A 20,974-nucleotide genomic window follows, 5' to 3' on the forward strand; every position below is an offset into this window, starting at 1 on the left:
GTCTTGGATCAAGACACGTATTTCTTGAAGCAAGGGAGTTAATTTTGTTGGAATAAGTGAAATTTCTTGTGTCAAGAAAATAATTAGGAAGAAAAATATTTTCATCATTTTTTTCCATTCAATATGTATAATTGAACACTAAAATAATGTAAAATGGGTATCAAATATTCAAGAGAAAAATTTTCTCAGCTGAAGTAGGTGGCGCTGCTTCCCTAAAGTATCGAAAAATCTTGATCAAATATAAAAATTTATTGTATCAAGTATTTATGATAATTAGAATTAAGAAAAAGCAAAAAGACCATTCGGCAGCCGAAATGGAAGTAGATTTCATCATGAATAGAAAAAAATATAACGAAGATTGTATACAGAACTAGGGCTTTTAACTTATATGCAATCGACAAAAATATATATCGACGGACAAATACTAAAACCAGTGCAATAGCAAATTTCATAATTGGCATAGGGGAATGGGGCATAATTTTGAGACTACACATATGACATGGTACTCACATTAAAGCTTATTTAAAGAGCTTTCGGATGCAATTTACAGAATTGCAATAAGTTATCCCATTCAAAAGTTATTCGAGTTCGAAAGTGAAGAAATATGAATTTTTATGATTTTCAAAATTTTGAAATCCTGGTATTTCTAAATTACTTGACCGATTAAGCTCATCTTCGAACTTGACTTTGGTATTTATCTGTAGAATAAGTATGTTGAGTATGGTAGAGATCCGTTGTAAATTGGCGACGCTATCGTCCTGACAAGCCGCGTTATATCCCATATATATATAAATATATATATATATATATATATATATATATATATATATATATATATATATATATATATATATATATATAAATACATACATATATAAACTTTTGAACCATATGCATTTTCTGAATTCGCTTGACGAGCTGAGTCGAAATATAGCAAAATTTTTCAAAAGTTCCGTCATGAGGACCAATGCAATAGTTAGATTTCTATGAAATCTACTAAAAAATTACTTCTACCAAGAATATAATTTCAAGAAGAATTTTTACTTCGGCCAACACAACTTCGGTCTTCCTTCAGGCACCTGAAAATTTTCTTGAGCCAAGAATTTTGTTCTCCAGTCAAGGGTTTCATGATTCCGACCAAATATCCCTGGACAAAATATCTTAAATAATTAAATTTTTTAATTTATTTATTTCGTATATAGTTTACATTAGATAAATAACATATAAATTTTTACATTATTATAAATATTAGTTAAGTTACAAAATATTGCGTACTAAGGTACAATAACTTTTGATTTTATTAAAATATATTTTGTAAAATTGTTCTTTAATAAAACAATTACAAGCTTGTTACCATATTGTGCTCTTTAATCGTGGATTTTGTGTAATATTTAGTCTCGGGTATATTTTTTTTTGGGATATTTTGTCGGGGACATTTTGTCGGAGGATTAAGACGCCTGATACCCTGGTCAACAAATTTTTCTTTCTGTGTAGCGACATGTTGCCATGGAGATCTAGGTTCAACTCCTAGCTTGTTTTAAATTACACTGATAGAACGATTTCTTAGCATTTAATAAGATTTCTTTGTAATTAAGAAATCATTTCTTAGCATTTAAAAAATATTTTTTTGTATTTAAGAAATATTTCTTTGTATTTATACTTCTTAGTATTTAAGAAATATTTCTTAAATACTAAGAAATATTTTTTACATACTAAGAAATGATGTTTAAGAAATGATTTCTTAAGGTAGTTTGATCGTCGCATTCCGAAGTCAAATTAATAGATATTTTTTTGCCCTCCGGGCGGAAAGTGACAACTTTCGTCCCGCTGCGCTAAACTAAGTTGCCGCTTTCCGCCTTCGTCGGACACAAAAATAGTATACACTCCACGGGAAGTAAATAAGAAAGCCTCAGATCACATGTTTGTTGACCTCGGCTTCGCCTCGGCCAACAATTACATGTGATCTGAGACATTTCTTACTTTACTTCCCTAGGTGTGTAATATACTATTTTTTTCTTTTTTGCAAGAGATCATTCGAAAAATAGTATAAAATATAAAATTATTTGTAATCAGAATTTAAGTGATTAAATTCAATTCATAATTATGGTCAAATAATTATAATAATATAACTATTAAAATATCAACTGACAAGTACTGGGCTGTCACAAAACAATAACAACTGTTATAGGTTATGTAAAGTCGGTACTTAAAACAGTTGCTCACGGTGTTCATTTATTGTTTAAATTTGTAAATATCACTTCAATATATTAAATCTGCTATAATTTACGTAAACTTTTAATGCATGTTTAATAACAATTTATTTTAATGCAAAAAAACTTTATGATTATATTTCAATTTCAAATTTGCCGCGCACCGAGAAGTCGCCATTTCTTCCCTAATAGATAGATAGATAGATATATAATAATTAATAATATAATAATAATATAATTAATAATATAATAATATAATAATAGATAGAGATAGATAATAATTTTATTGGATTCTGGAGCCTAGGCTCCCTCAGAATCATCATCAAATATACATTTATAATTAGTGTATGATGTACAGAGTTTTAGATAATACATAAAAATAAAATCAAAATAAATATAGTAATTAACAGTAATAACATGTTAATCATGCTTATAAATAATACTTGTGTTATACAAAGCTCAACAACCTTCAATAGCAGTAATAAACGTTCAATATAGCAGATCAATAATTTTGGAAATAATAATCATAGCACAGTCTACGGAATATTTCGAAACTTTCGGCTTTTGTAATTTCAGTTGGCAGCGCATTCCAGATGCGTATACCACGAACAAGAAACGAGTTATCATACATACAACAATTAGATCTAGGTAGCCGCAGATAATCTTCCCTTACATCGCCTCTACGCAACGCAACCGGCAAAAATTCTAAGTGACATTTAAATAGCTGACGATAATTTAAATATATTTCTTTGTAAAATAGGCATGCGATAAAGTAGTTTCTTCTGTCACTCAGCTAATAAAGATAGGGGAGTAATGTCTCCGACAAACAACAAAGATAGAAACCAATTTTTGATATTTAAAAATTAATTAAATTAAAACTATGTGGTCAATCGTTATCAAATTTTAATAGAATATGTATCAAACATTGTTCTATCTATTGGAAAGTTTTTTTTATTGGGTCAAGTTGGCCGATCTTTTATAAATCCTCCATTTCCGGAGTTATTGAACAAGGACACTCATAAGAGACCGTATATTTTTGCAAAACTTTAATTAATTATATCTCTTAAACGGTGTGGTAAAAAAATCTGATTTTTTTTCTATAGATGTATTAAATCATAATCTTTCGAATGAATATAAAAAAATATGGGGTCAAGTTGAAGTCATTTGGAGCCCAAACTACCTTAAATACAAATAAATCTTTTTAAATACTAAGAAATCCTTCTATCAGTGTAAAAAGCGATTAAATCACAAAATAATCAATCGAAAAAATGAGGAATATTCCGATAAATTGTTTATTATAGAGCAGCATTAAAAAAGAGTGAATTGCCAAAAGTAACACTTGACGTCAAAAATAAAATAGTTTAAAGCTGAAGAAAATCTGGTTGACACTGGGAGGATGAGGTTGTACTTGGGGAGGAATATACTAGTAAAAGAAATAAAATCTCAACAATAGAATGCAGAAAAGAAGTACGGCGACGTAACCCCGGTGTGTCGGTGGTTCCTTTGTCGATTCGCGACACATCTTTTTCTATTGAGTATACTGCAACTACTCTGTATGCTCCATGCTCGACTGTACCGTATAATACTGTGTACTAGACTCTAGACTCTCGACTCGAGCAGTCTATACGGTACTTTGTCGGTCTTTGGAGTGAACTTTTCTCATAAATATATATCTGTATAGAAAATTTTTTTGGTCTAGTCTTGTTTGGGTCGGGTGTGTCCTCACTGTTGGTCGTTGTCCGGACAAGAGGATGTCAGATCTTGTCGCGTCAAACGACTTTGGGCGTGCTCCCAAAAAAAGTAACCAGCATAGAATAACAATAATAATAAAAACACAAAGTATAACAATAAGAATAAGAAGAGGAGTAAGAGTAAGAAATAATAATGGAATAATAAAATAAAATAAAAAAGACTGTAAAAACAAAGGAAATGAAGAAGACCAGGAGAATTGCGAAGAAAGTTGCTTACTCTTAGATCTTATGACTTGGCAACCGTTTCATCAGTTGGCTCACTAACGACTCGCAACCTGGAATTTATATTTCCAGTTTTACACTCATACTTCCATTCCAGCTCTTCTACTCTCAATTCAGCTACCCACTGAGGAGGACTCATGGCTCTCATGGCTACGAATTAAATTTACTTTTTATCTACTCTGATACTCTTCTGCATGAGCTTTTTTATTTAAATAAATTTACAGTAACCATCCTAGTCTCTGGCTTGAATCATGTCTAATAATATTTTAAAAACTAACAACTGTAAATCAGTATCTCAAGACGTTCATGCGTAAGACAGTAGTAGATTTAAATTTATAGTGTTTTTACAAGTTTAATCGTCTAAAAATTGTCTCGAGAAATTAAAAACCCCATCATTTTATGTATTAAAAATTATTATCTATATTATTAAGAGAATAAGAAAAATTTTGTGTCCAGGATAGTCATATGATAAAATCGGTTTTTTTAGTGTCATTGTAAAGCTCTTGAATTTGTGCCTTTTCAAGGTTTCATGTCATTCTCACCGATATTCTATTTATTATGATAGTATTTAGGCTGCATTCGAAAATGATCTATCTCTAGATACATAATTAAGGAATGACCTTGTATCTTGTGAAATATTGACATTTTTAAAGATATAAGCTCATCCTAATGTTACATTCATCGAGACCTTTCATTTGAGTACCCACATCAATTTTTTATATATTTTATATATTTATATATATAACATATATGTATATATGAAAAATATATCAAAAGTGCATGTGGGTATTCAAATGAAAGTTCTTGATGAGTATAAAATCGGGATGAGCTTATATCATGAAAAATGTCAATAATTAAAAAATGACCTTGTATCTTGTGAACTGTTGACATTTTTAAAGATATAAGCTCATCCCGATGTTACACTCATCGAGACCTTTCATTAGAGTACCCACATCAATTTTTCATATATTTATATGTTATATATATGAATATATGAAAAATATATGAAAATGCATGTGGGTACTCAAATGAAAGCTCTTGATGGGTGTAACATCAAGATGAGCTTATATCTCAAAAAATGTCAATAATTAAGAACTAACTTTGCTATCTTGTCAACTAATGATATTTTTGAAGATATAAACTCATCCCGGCATTACACTCATCGAGACCTTTCATTTAAGTACCCACATCAATTTTTCATATATTTTATATATATTATATATATGTATATATGAAAAATATATCGAAATGCATGTGGGTATTCAAATGAAAGCTCTTGATGAGCGTAACATCGGGATGAGCTTATATATTTAAAAAAGTCAATATTTATAAAAAAGTACAGAGCAATTTAACAAAGTCATTATTTAATAAATCAAAATTTTATTTATTTATAGTTCACAAGTCACGGCAGTCACTTACTGTTGTTAGTACTTATACTATTAAAGTAAATACAATAAATTAATTTTTATAATATTTTTCAAACACTATTTTTTGATAGTTAGAAAAAATAGTGTTGGAATTACTTAATTATTAGTTTAATTAAAATCATTTTATTCTTCATATTAAATACTGTCAAATTTTGAGAATTATTATTAAATTTATAACAATAGATCAGTACATGCAATCAAATAGTTAATTTAAATAATTTGGTTTAAATTTGTCTCCTTTAATTAATTTATAATATAACTGGAAAGGCAGCGTTGTCAATTGAAATTAAAATTGAAAGTAAAGTCAAATTAATCGCTTATTTATATTCAAAAAAAAAAAAATGGGACAGATATTAAAATATTTTTTAATTTTTTTCAAGTCCTTAGCATAAACGTTGTTAAATATATTTAAATATATAAAAGAGCAAATAATAATGTATGAAAAAGGTGACTGCATATATTTAGTCGAACATTAATGTCAAATGAAGGTTCATAAAATGACGCTGGGGTATATTGGATATATTGGGGACATATTGGAGCAACATCAAAATATCGGAGATAACTTTTTAAATCTGTTATCAATGTTCATGTAATATTTATCGTCGTTAAATCTATCGCTTGTGGAGATTAAAGCTTAAAAGCAGAAGCGAAATAAAAATGGAGATAATAATTATTAAACGTTGGTCCATTTTTTATCATTTAATTGGCGAATATATGTAATGGCAGGTGATGCAAATAAAAGCTCCGGAGCGACATGTTTATGCGAAAATATAGAAATAATAATAGAAATGATAATAATGATATCGGTGATAATGATAAAAATAAAATCGAGTAGTTGATGGCGTTGTAAAAGGAGAAAATTCAAAATAATACGCCACCTGTGCGTACATGGCAGGGCTGAATGACGTATGGGGTCGCAACCGCGGCCGTAGCTTTGCGTATCGGCTGGTTATGTTCCGGTCGATATCAACTACCCGCGTATATGTATTATACAGTGTAGCTGAGCGGGAAAGGGAGAACACCGGCCCGAGAGCCAACCGCGAGCTCTTCCACTCCACTCCCGTGTAAGCTTTCTCTACATTATGCTTTTTTTAATACTCCTTTTTCTGCATTAGCCTCTGCTCAAGCTTGCGTACCATCTTGCGACCGTATAAATGATAAATTGTCCCAAAGACTTTCCTCTAAATTTTTGTAACAAAAATTATTTTATAGTAAAAATTTTTATCAGAATTTTTTGGAAATAATTTTTTACATTTTTGTTAAATTCATAATAAAAGTTATGATGTAAATTCACTAAAAAGTTTTCAACGTGAAGATCCAGGTTCGATTCCTGGCTTGGTCTGATCTAAATAATTTTTTTGAACTTTTTAGTGTAATTACATTAATATCTATATTATTAAGAGAATAAGCAAAATTTTGTAGTCAGTATATTTATATGATAAAATGGGGGTTTATGGTTAAATTTGGTATCGTTGGAAAAGTCTTGATCTTGAGTTAAGCCTTTTCAAGGTTTCATATCATTCTCACCAATAGTCAATTAATGATGATAAGTATTTAGGCTGCATTCGAAAATATTCTAGATAGATAAATAAACGATTCAATTAAGAAGTGACCTTGTATCTCGTGAACTATTGAGATTTTTAAAGATATAAGCTCATCCTGATGTTACACTCATCAAGACCTTTCATTTGAGTACCCACATCAATTTTTCATATATTTATATATATATATATATATATATATATATATATATATATATATATATATATATATATATATATATTATATGTATGTATACATAAAAAATATGTTAAAATGCATGTGGGTACTCAAATGAAAGCTCTTGATGAGTGTAACATCGGGATGAGCTTATATCTTAAAAAATATCAATAATTAAGAACTGACTCTGCTATATTGTCAACTAATGACATTTTTAAAGATATAAGCTCATCTTGATATTATACTCATCAAGACCTTTCATTTGAGTACCCACATGAATTTTTCATATATTTTATATATTTATATATATGAATATATGAAAAATATATCAAAATGCATGTGGGTACTCAAATGAAAGCTCTTGATGAGTGTAACATCGGAATGAGCTTACATCTTTAAAAATATCAATAGTTAAGAAATTACCTTGTGTCTGGTGAATTATTGACATTTTTAAAGATATAAGCTCATCCTGATGTTACACTCATGAAGACCTTTTATTTGAGTACCCACATGCATTTTAATACATTCTTCATATATCCATATATATAATATATATAAATATATGAAAAATTGATGTGGGTACTCAAAGGAAAGGTCTTGATGAGTGTAACATCTGGAGGAGCTTATATCTTAAAAAATGTCAATAATTAAGAACTGACTTTGCTATCTTGTCAACTATTGACATTTTTAAAGATATAAGCTCATCCCGATGTTACACTTATCAAGACCTTTCATTTGAGTACCCACATCAATTTTTCATATATTTATATATATTATATATATGTATAAATGAAAAATATATGAAAATGCATGTGGGTACTCAAATGAAAGCTCTTAATGAGTGTAACATCTGAATGAGCTTATATTTTTGAAAACGTCAATAGTTAAGAAAATACAGTGCAATTTTACAGAAGTCATTTCTTAATAAAGCAAAATTTTATTTATAGTTTACAAGTCACAGCAGTCACATAGTGACTGCAAGGTTGCTAATTCTAATCTTTAATTTAGAAAAAAATCAACAAAGTAGCTAAAATTATTAATAAATTTTTTTGATCAAAAAAATCGACATTTTATTTTAAAAAATTAAAAATTTATCTACCTTAAAGTATTATTTATTTATTTATTTTATTATTCAATAAATTATGAATGTTTGAACTAGAAAGAGAAAAATTAATATTTATTCTTATTAAAATTCTTTGTGAGAAAGTTTAATGAAAAAATGTGTAATCTCTAGTCGGAAGTTTTAGCATCAGTAGGAGTTATTTATAAAAAAATAATGCCAAAGAAAATGGCTGTAGATTTTGTTTTTCGTAACAAACTTATGAGCTTACACTCGAAAGCTACTGAAGCCTCTTATAATTTTCTCGGTTCTGAGGGACGTTTTCCTTTAGCTCTAGCTCTATCTTCAGCTTCTGTTTTATATTTATTTTTTTATTTATACGATTGCTGTAGCAAACATCGACCCGAAACTTGAGCAATATATTCGATTTATATATTTATTTATACATTTTAAAACTAAACAAGTACAGAAACTAAAAAACTCGAAGAATAACAAAGTTCAGAGACTCGTGAATATTTAAATCCTTAAACTTCTGGGTACGGGTAATCCCAAAATTTTCTTTATCTGGGCTCGGAGGTTCCCAATTCAATACAAAGGGGGATTTTATAAATGAATTCAGCTGGCTGCACTGCACTGCGCTCGTCCAATTTAATCCGCATTTCTCTGCATTATTCTTTGTGCTATTGGCTCATTTATTGTTACTATTATCGCTATTGTTTTGTAAATATTATTATTTCTATTTATTGTAGCTCCAGGGATTATTCTCGTACAAACCAAACTAAAAATTGAGAATTGTTTTTTATTAGCTCTGGAATACACGTAACGGGAAAAGTTCAGATCCTTATGTTGTCTTTCAATATATTATAAACTTTCTAAGAAGGGAGAGTAATAAATGTTAAATTTTCCGCAGTCTTTCGGAGGATGAAAAACTCTGAGACGCTTTTCAAAATTTATTGCCCGCAGAATATTTGATAAATTTTTTTTACATTTTAAAGTCTTTGCGGGCAGAAATTTTAAACAAACTTTCTCAAATATTTTGAGAATTTCAAATAGTTGGAAACTTTTGAAAAAGTTTTAAAAATCTTCTTAGTGACTCATTTTATAAAATATTTCTTTTTGATCAAATTTTGTATAAAAATTTAAAGTTTTAACTAAAAACTAACAACCTTGCAGTCACTATGTGACTGCTGTAACTTGTGAGCTATAAATGAATAAAATTTTGCTTTATTAAAAAATAATTATTGTTAAATTGCTCTGTACTTTCTTAACAATTGAAATTTTTAAAGATATAAGTTCATCCCGATGTTACACTTATCAAAAGCTTTCATTTGAGGACCCACATGCATTTTGATATATTTTTAATATATACATATATATAAAATATCGCTTTACTCTCTAAACATGAATTAGTGAAAATTCATGTTTAGAGAGTACAGATGCCATAAAGGCATATAAAAAAAAGTTTGGAAAATCCAAAAGTGCACGACTCATAATGCTCATTTAATTATGAAATATTTTTTTTTTTATTTATTTTAACCCCGCTTTTCAGACTTCTGTCTCAATGGGGTCCGGCCGAGACCGGAAGGGGACTCCAGGCTGATCGGTACATTAAGTTTTGGCAGAATAAGTTTTGGCGGTATTACATACTTTTTCAGCCTGGAGAGTAATGCGGCGATGGGCCGACTTTGGGGAAACTGCACGCATTTGCCTGTGCCCCACCGGTAGCACAGGGCTTGGGGAAACCATCGAATAACCCAAACCTGTACAGCCCGGCGTGAGTTACGAGCACCGATGTTCACTGAAAATTAAATTTCAGCTCACACCGGGATTCGAACCCACGCCTCACCAGTCCCAAGCAAGTATGACAAGCATTATACCGCTTAGCCATGGGACTGGCTATTAATTATGAAATATAAAAAAAAAAAAAAAAAAACTTAAGTCGTTCAAAATTAATTGCCGAAAAACAGCTGTAGTCGGAAGGTACTGCACTAGCGCCCCTGGTGGAATAAAATGTACATAATATCTATAGATATAGATATAACACCATCCATGTTAATTTTACATGGATATATATAGATATACAGTCTTGTAGTTTTCGTTTTTTATTAATTGCAATTAAACGACACTGAATTAATTAATCATTCGGATTCAGTGACTTACAATCGTCGATTAGAATTTAAAAAAATTTAACTCAAATAATGGATTTTTCACAAGTTACAGTGTTTCCGGGTTTCACACATGACGGACAGGAAAATTTTTTGACCTATTTTGGTGTTTTTTTTCCAATTCTATTGCAGTAAATCAATTTTTAAAAAGTATGAAATTAATCTCCATTAAATTATCTCGACAATAGTATGCAAAATATCTTGATTCCGTGAACTAACAAGGCTATAATAATAAAAATAGCCGCCAAAATGAGGCGAAAAAAATTTTTCGATCGTAAAGCACTCTCTGATGCTTCGCATCATGAGTCGTGCAATTATAAGCCCTTATGGCATCCGGGTGAACCGGATTATAGAGCGTATAATAAAGATCTAATTCATCAGAATTCGCCGTAATTCGCTGTAATTCAGACACACAAATGAAAAGATCTAATTCATCAGGATTCGCCGTAATTCGCTGTAATTCAGACACACCGAGACAAAGATCTCAAATTCGGACGCTGAAAGATCTAACGCTGAAAAATATAAATGATCTCTTTGAGAGTTTTAAAACCTGATTCTCTCAAATTCGCCTTAATCCGCACAAATTCAGATGCAGAAGAATTAACGTTGAAAGATATAAATGAACTCTTTGAGGGTTTTAAAACCTGATTTAAACAAATTTGCCTTAATTTGCTCAAATTCAGACGCAGAAGATTTTAACGTTGTAAAATATAAATGAACTTTTTGAACACTTATAGAAAATTACTACCAAATTTGGAGTCTGTAGGAACTACAGTGTGAAATTCAAAAATTTTTATTACTAATACCCACCCCTGTAATCTCCTGTGGGATGAAATATCTTAAAATTTGTTCATAAATGGTTTTTACATCACTTATAGAAAATCAAGATGTGCTTATATCTTTAAAAATGTCAATATTTCACAAGATACAATGTCACGTCTTATTTTTTTGTAACCCACTTAAGTATCTTTTAATTTCTTATCAGAGTTAAAAAATTGAGTTCTATAATAAAGCTTATGTTTTTTTCTATTGACAAAAAACTACTATAAAAAACTTTCTATTAAAAAGAATACAGCGCCATCTGTTGATAATAAATATTTACTTTATTGAGAAACTACCCCAAGCGCTATCTAGGCCGATAGGGCTTTCGGTTACAAATGTATTGGCGCAACGAGCAAAGTGTGTTTGCCAAAACACGAGTACTAAAAATAATTCGAATTAATAAACTAACATTCTTATAAAAAATAAAGGGATCTATTTTATTATAGAAATTAATAAATGTATTTATTAATGCATGATATTTTTAAATAATAATAATAAAAATCTCTTTTATAATTTAACGTCAATATTGTGCGGAAAAAAATTCGAAAGGACATTTGATTCTTTTGAAGCGAAAATTTTAATTAAAAAACTAAAGGCAGTAGTTTAATTATTAATAATAATGATAGTAATAAAAAAATAATTTAAAAAGCACGAAAGAATAAATAAAAACTAAAAGAAGGATTTGATTACACAGTAGAGGTACAAGAGTTGTTTGACTCTGCACCAAGGGTGTGAATTTTGAAAAAAGACGAGCAGAGAAGAAAAGAAGAAGCTTGTAGCTTGTAGGTGGCGGTATTTACTGGAAGGCGTGAATATGCCACGGCACTTGTGGTACTAAAGAGATACATGAGAGATATGTGCCAAGAGCGTAAGTGTAAGCAGGTACGTCTTGAGCAGTAGCCACCAGAAGCAACCACCAAGCCGGCTGAGGCTGATGGATGTCATGTAGGAGGTCGAAGTTGTTGTCGTAGGGAGAAAAAGACTGCCGGCGAGGATCGGGACGGAGGATGAGTCATGCCCCTGCCATCGAGAAGATAGAGGGTAGTTGCGCTAAAAATAGCGTGAGGACTCTCTAGTCATGGAAAAAATAATAAAGGCACGAGGTAAAAAGATAAAAAAATATCGAGGGAGGAGCGAGAACGAGGAAAAAAAATATCAGACACAAGGTCGAGGTGAGTGAGGTGTGTGCGCCTCTACCTCTGCTCACCTCCGCTCTCTTGTACACCATGTCTATGCTGCTGGTACTAAAGACTAGCGGTATCTTCGCTGGCGGATTTAGAGGAGTAAACACGAAAAGAAACAACTAAACGTAATGCCGAAATGTATAAACTGTAATAAAATGAAACAGTGTATTTCACTCGTTGAGTGAAATAACTTTCCCGGGAGAGTGGATTTAATAAAATTATTTACTCGCTGAAAACATAATACACAAGTGCTAAGTAAATTGTAATAATAATTTTATTTTCCAGCTGAACAAGTCCTGGAAATTTTAATTTATTTATTACTACATCGTGTTTCAACGGATAAATATATTTTTTAACATATAAGATAATAGAATTTTACTTCATATGTATTAAAATAAAGAAAATTCATTTTTTTCAAGAGAAAAAAACTAAGAAAATTTTTTTAATTTGATTCAAAAATTTTTCAAGCTAATAAAATTATTTTTTTTTAATCAACTTTATTTTTTTATAAAAATGTTTGAAGAGATAGAAATCATATTTTTTTTTATAGACTGGAAATATGCAAAATAACTCTAAAACTTTTTAAAAATTGCTAAAAATAAATGGCTTATTTATTAATTACCATTTTTAGTTCGCTTTAAATAGAAAAAATTCATACTTTTTTTAATGGATGAAAATTTTCAGCTGATAAAATTTAAAATTGGATTAAAGTTACTTAAGTTTCAACTTATTCGAAAAAATATGGCTTTTAATTTTTTATTGGTTAAAATATATGTTACTACACTGATAGAAGGATTTATTAACTATTAATAATTTAATTTATTTAAAGACAATTATTTAATTTATTAAATTTTAATAAATATTTTTTAACATTCAATAAATATTTATTTGGGAGGAAAGTATATTTATTAATAGTTAAAAAATATTTATTAACAGTTAATAAATATTTTGTTGAGTGAATTTGTTTCGCTTGCAATGTCATATGATATGAAGATTGCTTATAAATAAAAATCATCTTAATAAATTATTTGCATTAATTATATTACATTATAATAACGTTTGTTGTAAAGTACCAAATTCTATCATAGCTCATAATTATCTTTTATATTTTTGAATATTAAAAACTTTAATTTATTAAGTGAATTTAATTATTATCATCTATTCCAGCTATAGGGTTATAAAAAGTGTTAAAAAAAATTGGATTAAAGTTACTTTAGTTTCACTTTATGAAAATAAATGGCTTTTAATTTTTTATTGGTCAAAATTAAGACGCGATTTTTAATAAAATTCACGAAAAAGCAGTAAAAAAATTCTTTGAAACTACAAATAATTTTTTCAAAGTTATAATGCATTTAATCTTCCAATAAAATTACAAATAATATCACTTTTACACAGAAAAAAAGAAATATTTGATCGAAATAAGATTTCTTTGAGCCAAATATATAAGATAGTTGGATATGGCCAAATAAATATTTATTTCTGGTAAATATATAATATATTTGAGCGATTTAGTTGCGTCAAATAAATAGTTTATTCATGATAAAGATATGGTTTATTTGTAGTAAATAAATCATAGTTGACGACAATAATGAACTTTTAAAATTGATTGTAACATTAAAGTTAGCTATCACTTGACCAATTTTTAATTTTATTTAACAAATAAATTCATTCTAAAAAGTTATTTTTTAAAAATTGCATTTTTAATTTTTTAAAATTTCTACATGTCAATTTTTTTCTCTTATTTTTTTTGCCATAATTTATTTGTTAACAAAAGTTCTACAAATTATTAAATATCTGCTAAATTATTTTTATCAATTTTCAGAAATTATAATGGCTTTAAAATGAAAAAAAAAAAAAAAAAAAAGATTTTTTATTCTTTTAGTTGAATAATGAAATATTTTCCGTGTCTTCTATTGAATGAAAGTGTTAATTGTAATCTAAGGATAATTTAGATTTGTTTTCGTAAAATATAATATTTTAAGCAACTTACCTTATAGCTTAGATATGACTTTTTTTAATCCCCAATTAATGAATAGTTATTAATGAATATTATTTATGCAAACACTATTATGTATGCAAATAAAATATTTTTTGAAACGTCGCTGTAGCTTAAGTTGCAATCAAAACATTCAAGTTTTGTTTTCAACGTTCAAGTGACGTCATGAGAGCAGTAGTTGAGAGTTTTAATGCCAAAGATGTCGTTGTTTCGGACAAACTTAGCATCTTTACCACAAATAAATGATATATTTCTGAAAAATAATATAGTATATTACACACCTAGGGAAGTAAAGTAAGAAATGTCTCAGATCACATAAAATTGTTGGCCGAGGCGAAGCCGAGGTCAACAAACATGTGATCTGAGGCTTTCTTATTTACTTCCCGTGGAGTGTATACTATTTTTTTGTCCGACGAAGGCGGAAAGCGGCAACTTAGTTTAGCGCAGCGGGACGAAAGTTGTCACTTTCCGCCCGGAGGGCAAAAAAAAAATAATTCTAGTCAACTGTTATATTTACTTGTACCAAATATATATGGTTGTCATGAAGAAATATTTTAAAAATTGACTCAAATAAATTGATTTATTTGAGACAAATAATTCTTTTTTTCTGTGTGCATTATAAAATTCCAAAAAAAAGAAGTGATCCTTTTTTTATCCAAGTTAAAGTTTTTGGTCTAGTTTCCCCAAGCACTTGAGCATTTGAGTAATAAATGCGGCGTAATGTATTTTTCTACCCTTGTCTTGTGATTCTTAGCCCGAGCTGTTGAGCATTCAGCTTCTGGAAACATAAATTTGGCGCCAAGCGGAACGCGGGACGTCCTTTTCACCGTCCAGCACAAATGGAATTCCCGGTGGTTGGTCGATAATTCGATATATTTATATATATATATATATATATATATATATATATATATATATATATATAGCTATATATATATATATATATATATATATATATATATATATATTTACCGACACAGCGGTTTAACTGACGACAACAAGGATAAGGTGAAGAAAGAGAGAGAGAGAGACGCCCTATAAATATAAATAGAAACAGAAATAGAAATAGCAGGGCGCAAAGTGACAGACTCTTTAGCTGGTGTGTGAAAAAGAGCAGCAGGACGTAAAAGGCCGTGAGAACACGACACTTGTATGTATACCTACGGTGTAATCCAGCAAACTTATAAACGATATGACTTGGCTCACAAAAAACAAATAAAAGTGCAGAAAGAAAGGGAGAATGGAAGTAACGAATAAGAAAAATTACAAAGGCACGAATTGACGGTTAATGGAAACAAAAAAGTCTGAAATTGTAGCTAAAGATAAATTAAGATGGAGAGCTAAACCCGAATGCCACTGTTTTGGTATTCTTAAAGGGAAACCACTCAGTGGTAATTCTGGAGGGGGAAAACAAAATAATGGAGATCGCGGTTCTTTTTCTTTGGTGAGTCGAGGAAAAAAAATATAAATGAGCTGAGTTGAGGGAACTAAATATATATTAACTGTGTGTGGCGATGGCTGAAGCTGATACTCCTGAGGAATATAAGTTGAGGGCGACTAAACATGACGTAGGTAGTCGGTTCCATTTCTCGAGTCATCGTTTTTAAAAAACAACTCGGGGCTGGAATGAAATTAAGGATATAAAGACGTCGGGAAGTAAATTGACTGAAGTAAATTCCCGGTGAAATATTTTAGTTTCAAAAATGAGAAAGAAAAAAAGGTTCACTTGAGCCAAGAAAATATTTTTCTTCCTAATTATTTTCTTGAGCGAAAAATAATCTGAAATTTCAATTTTAAATGAAAAACTTTCATAATTGATATTAAACTAAAATTGAACTGCCAAAAAAAATTATTAAAAATTAATATTGTGTCTAAAAAATATAAGATTAATGAGGATTTTTTCTTAGGAAATTTAATTTTCTATAAAAATATTCTTATTATTTTTTCGTATCTTCAATGTTTATCCCGCAATTTAAATTTCAAATAATTGATATTAAACTAATATTGAATAGCCAAAACAAATTATAATATTGATATAATTTAATTACACAGAAAAAAAGGTTCACTTGAGCCAAGAAAATATTTTTCTTCCTAATTATTTTCTTGAGCGAAAAAAAAAAATTTTTTTGACAAGAAATTTCACTTATTCCAGCAAAATTTTCTTGCTTCAAGAAATACGTATCTTGATCCAAGAAAATTTATTTAAGCCAAGAAAATCTTGTTTTAAGAAAATTCAGCCTCGAGCTACAAAAAATTTAGTTCTTGATAAAAGTAAATTTTCTTGTTTTGAGAAAATTTCTCTCTTGTTCCAAAAAATTAAATATAAAGAGAACCGGTGACGTTAGCCGAGTCGTCTAAGGCGCATGGCTTATAGAGGACTAACTTACCGGCCAGACGTGAGTTCGAATCCCAAGCTGGTCTTAGAAACCAACTTGGTTGATATTCGGCCCTTGCCGCGTAGGTTAAGATTTACACAATCCAAAAAGACCCCAACGTACCACTCCCAACAGTTAAAGTCGGCGATATGACCACAGCAGTTAAAACCGACTCTAAATAATAATTAATAAAAAAAAAAAAAAAACATATAAAGAAGTAAATTTTCATCAATATTTTTATTGATTAACATGTCAAATGGGAAGATCAAATAATATTTCATCATTTTTTTTCATTCAATATGTATAATTGCACGCTAAAGTAATATAAAAAGGGTATCAAATATTCAAGGTGAGAAAATTTTTTTCTCAGCTGAAGTAGGCGGCGCTGCTTCCCTAAAGTATCTAAAAATCTTGAACAAATATAAAAATTTATTGTATCAGGTATTTAAGATAATTTGAATTAAGAAAAAATTACTTCTACCAAGAATATAATTTCAAGAAGAATTTTTACTTCGGCCAACACAACTTCGGTCTTCCTTTACCCGAAAATTTTCTTGAGCCAAGAGTTGCGTTCTCCAGTCAAGAAATTTTTCTTTCTGTGTAGAGACATGTTGCCATGGAGATCTAGCTTGTTTTAAATTAAAAAGTGATCAAATCACCAATCAATTCTTGTAAAAAATACGGAATATTCCAATAAACAGTTTAATATAGAGCAGCATTAAAAAAGAGTGAATTACCAAAAGTAAAACTTGACGTCAAAAATAAAATAGCTTAGAGCTGAACAAATTCTTCTCCAGTCAAGAAATTTTTCTTTCTGTGATGAGGAAGAAGTAAACCTCGAGCAGAAAATAAAATAAATAATAAAGAAAATAAATAAAATGAAAAATAACACTGGAAGGAAACTTATAGAGAAGTACAGAACGAGTTCAAAAGGGGAAAAGTTTTAAATATAAGAGCTCTACGCAATAAGGTCATGTCCATTAGGTGTTGTGCTTGGAGTTTCCATTCTACTCGGTTTATGGTCACTGGGAAAGCCGTTAAACGCGAATAGAAGCTCAGCCCAGGAGAGGAAGTACCTTTTGCTGAGAAATTTACAAATTGAACGGCACTCCATCGCAACAATACAGAAAATGTGTGTCGGTGGAGCCCCAGCGCAATCAAGACGTTTAGAGGGACTGGAATGTTTCTCAGCGGTCTTTGATACAAGTTGCTGGCTTTTGTTCTGGAGCTTATAAATTTGGTTATACTGTTATAGTTCGGATTATTGGGGTGGGTTGATAGCAGACATCCAGGTCAGCCACTCAATGCAAACAAATATCCGTTAAGTAAATTTGTTTGAAATCTCTTGGGTAAAGTTTTTAGCGGTGAAAAATGCACTCGATGTGATATGAGTGGAATGAGAATGTATAAACGGGCATTGAGTTTCATCCAGTAGTATTTACAGTTATAGTTTCAGCTTCAGTTGCTGGATATAGCTTGTACTGAGCTGAGAGGATACATCGGGCCAGTATCATAATCGATTTGAGAACAGAGAACAGAGACGCAGCTTTCAGAGCACCACGGTATCGGTAATGGCCGAGAGTATTCCCTCGTTTGCTATAATATGGATGTGTATTATACATAGTGATGCGAGCTTTCTGCCGGGAAAATAACACACATTCAACAACAACCTATCGATGCTTGAACTGTTAAGAAGTTAATGCGTTTATTTAGTTTGTCTTTTTGTTATATACTTGATTCTTTTTTGAGAATCTATTTTTTAAGTATTGAATTAATTAAAGCAGCCGACACTTTAATATTTTATTATTATTATGATTATCTATATTTATAATTTTTATAATTTAGTGTCATTACAAAGGTCTTGACTTGAATTTATGTCTTTTCAAAGTTTCATTTCATTTTGACCGATAGTCAATTTATTATGATAAGAATTTAGGCTGTATTCGAAAAAGCTCTATTTTTAGATACATAATTAACAAATGACCTTGTATCTTGTGAAATATTGACATTTTTAAAGATATAAGCACATCTTGATGTTACACTCATTGAGACCTCTCGTTTGAGTACCCACATCAATTTTTTGTATATATTTGATATATTAATATATATGAATATCTGAAAAATATATCAAAAATGCATGTAAGTACTCAAATGAAAGCTCTTAATAAGTCTAACATCGGGATGAGCTTACATCTTCAAAAACGTCAATAGTTAAGAAAGTACAGTGCAATTTTACAAAAGTAATTATTTTATAAATAGTAATTTATTAATATTAAAACCTCAATTCTTTCATCTAAAATTAATATTATTGAAAATTTATTTATGAAAAATGCATGTGGGGGAAAAATTATTTTTTATTATTATTCAATATTATCTATATTATTAAGAGAATGATAAGTATTTAGGCTGTATTCGAAAATTTTCGATCTCTAGATACATAATTAAGAAATGACCTTTTATCTTGTGAAATATGGACATTTTTAAAAATATAAGCTCATCTTGATGTTACACTCATCGATACCTTTCATTTGAATACCCACATCAATTTTTCATATATATATATATATATATATATATATATATATATATATATATATATATATATATATATATATATATATATATATATATCAAAATTGATGTGGGTACTCAAATGAAAGGTCTCGATGAGTGTATTGTCGGAATGAGCTTATATCTTTAAAAACGTCATTATTTAAGAAAATACAGTGCAATTTAACAAATGTCATTATTTAATAGAGCAAAATTTTATTTATTTATAATTTACAAGGCACATAGTTATTTTAATATTATTATTATGAGTTTTACTTGTATACCGATTTATGGTTTTTACAAGGCTAATTGTCTCAGCATCTCCGCATGTAGTCTCTTTTTCAACTCTTTATTATCAATATATGCTCCGCTCTATAGCCATACTATATTATCAACACAATCCTTCAACTCTTTTATTATCAACATATTCTCCACTCTTTTTATAATCAACAACATGTTCTCCACTTTTTATAATCAACATATAATTTCGCACATAACTTTATTCTCAATGCGGCTGTGGACCGACTTGTGCTTTCTGTACTGTATTCACCCTATTCCTCACCCCTTTCTATCGGTGTTGGAATAGTGGCGATGGGGAAACCACAGAGAAAACCCATGCCAGTACAGTTTGGCTACCGGAGCGACCCCCGACGGTTGGTGTTGGAACTATTCGAACAACCGTCGGGGCTCGAACCCTCGCCTCACGACATGATGCACGAACGAACTAACGGGATAATGACTTAGTCCGCTCGGCCACCATGCCGCTTTAGTTATTTTAATGTTATAAAATAATAATTTTTTAATATTGAAACTTTGACAATCCTAAAATTTTAAGTCATTTTTTATTGAAAATTTTTTAATCTTATTTTAAGACATTAAAATTCTATAAAATAATTTTTTAGGACAAAAATTTTTTCTCTAATTTATAAAAATTCTATCTATTTTTTCTTTCATACGTTTTTGTTAAAAATATTATTATTATTATTATAAAACTGATTCGCTTTCCATCTCCAAATTATTCTGAACCACTCAGCAACGAATCCAAGCAGCGATTTTATAAAAGCAACACGAGTATTGACTAAACTAAAAGGAAAATAGTTAAGCTGAGCTTTTCCTCCTTTTTGTTGTACGACGAATCTCATGAGAGCTCACAGTGCCGTTTCTCGACACTTTAGGTCGTTTTCCAAAAGAAACTCGATCGGACGTCCTAGATGTTATTCTCAGCTCGCTCAAGGTGACGCCCGTTTTCCTGCACAGCCATTTTCAATCACCATCTCTTTGTCGATTCCGCACAAAAAAGATTTTCAAAAAATTAACAAATAAAAATAAAGGAGAATGAGCACCACCAGGAAGTGATATCATCAGTTGAGAGCCTGAAAAATTCCTGAGGAAGGAAGACGTCACTTTTTATACCTTCCAGAGCCACTTTCTTTCCCGTGCTCTATATCCATAATAAGGATGACGAGACAAAAATATGCTGTAATTTCGTCTGA

The 20,974-nt window shown here is 29.8% G+C and overlaps 1 long non-coding RNA gene across 1 annotated transcript in view; it reads right to left on the reverse strand.

Moving 5' to 3' along the window:
* The window catches only part of LOC123270911, a 112,198-nt gene that overhangs the window by 25,131 nt on the left and 66,093 nt on the right, over positions 1 to 20,974 (reverse strand). The window lies entirely within an intron of this gene.

The sequence above is a fragment of the Cotesia glomerata genome, linkage group LG1, assembly GCF_020080835.1.
Source record: "Cotesia glomerata isolate CgM1 linkage group LG1, MPM_Cglom_v2.3, whole genome shotgun sequence".
In the NCBI taxonomy this organism is placed as follows: domain Eukaryota; kingdom Metazoa; phylum Arthropoda; class Insecta; order Hymenoptera; family Braconidae; genus Cotesia; species Cotesia glomerata.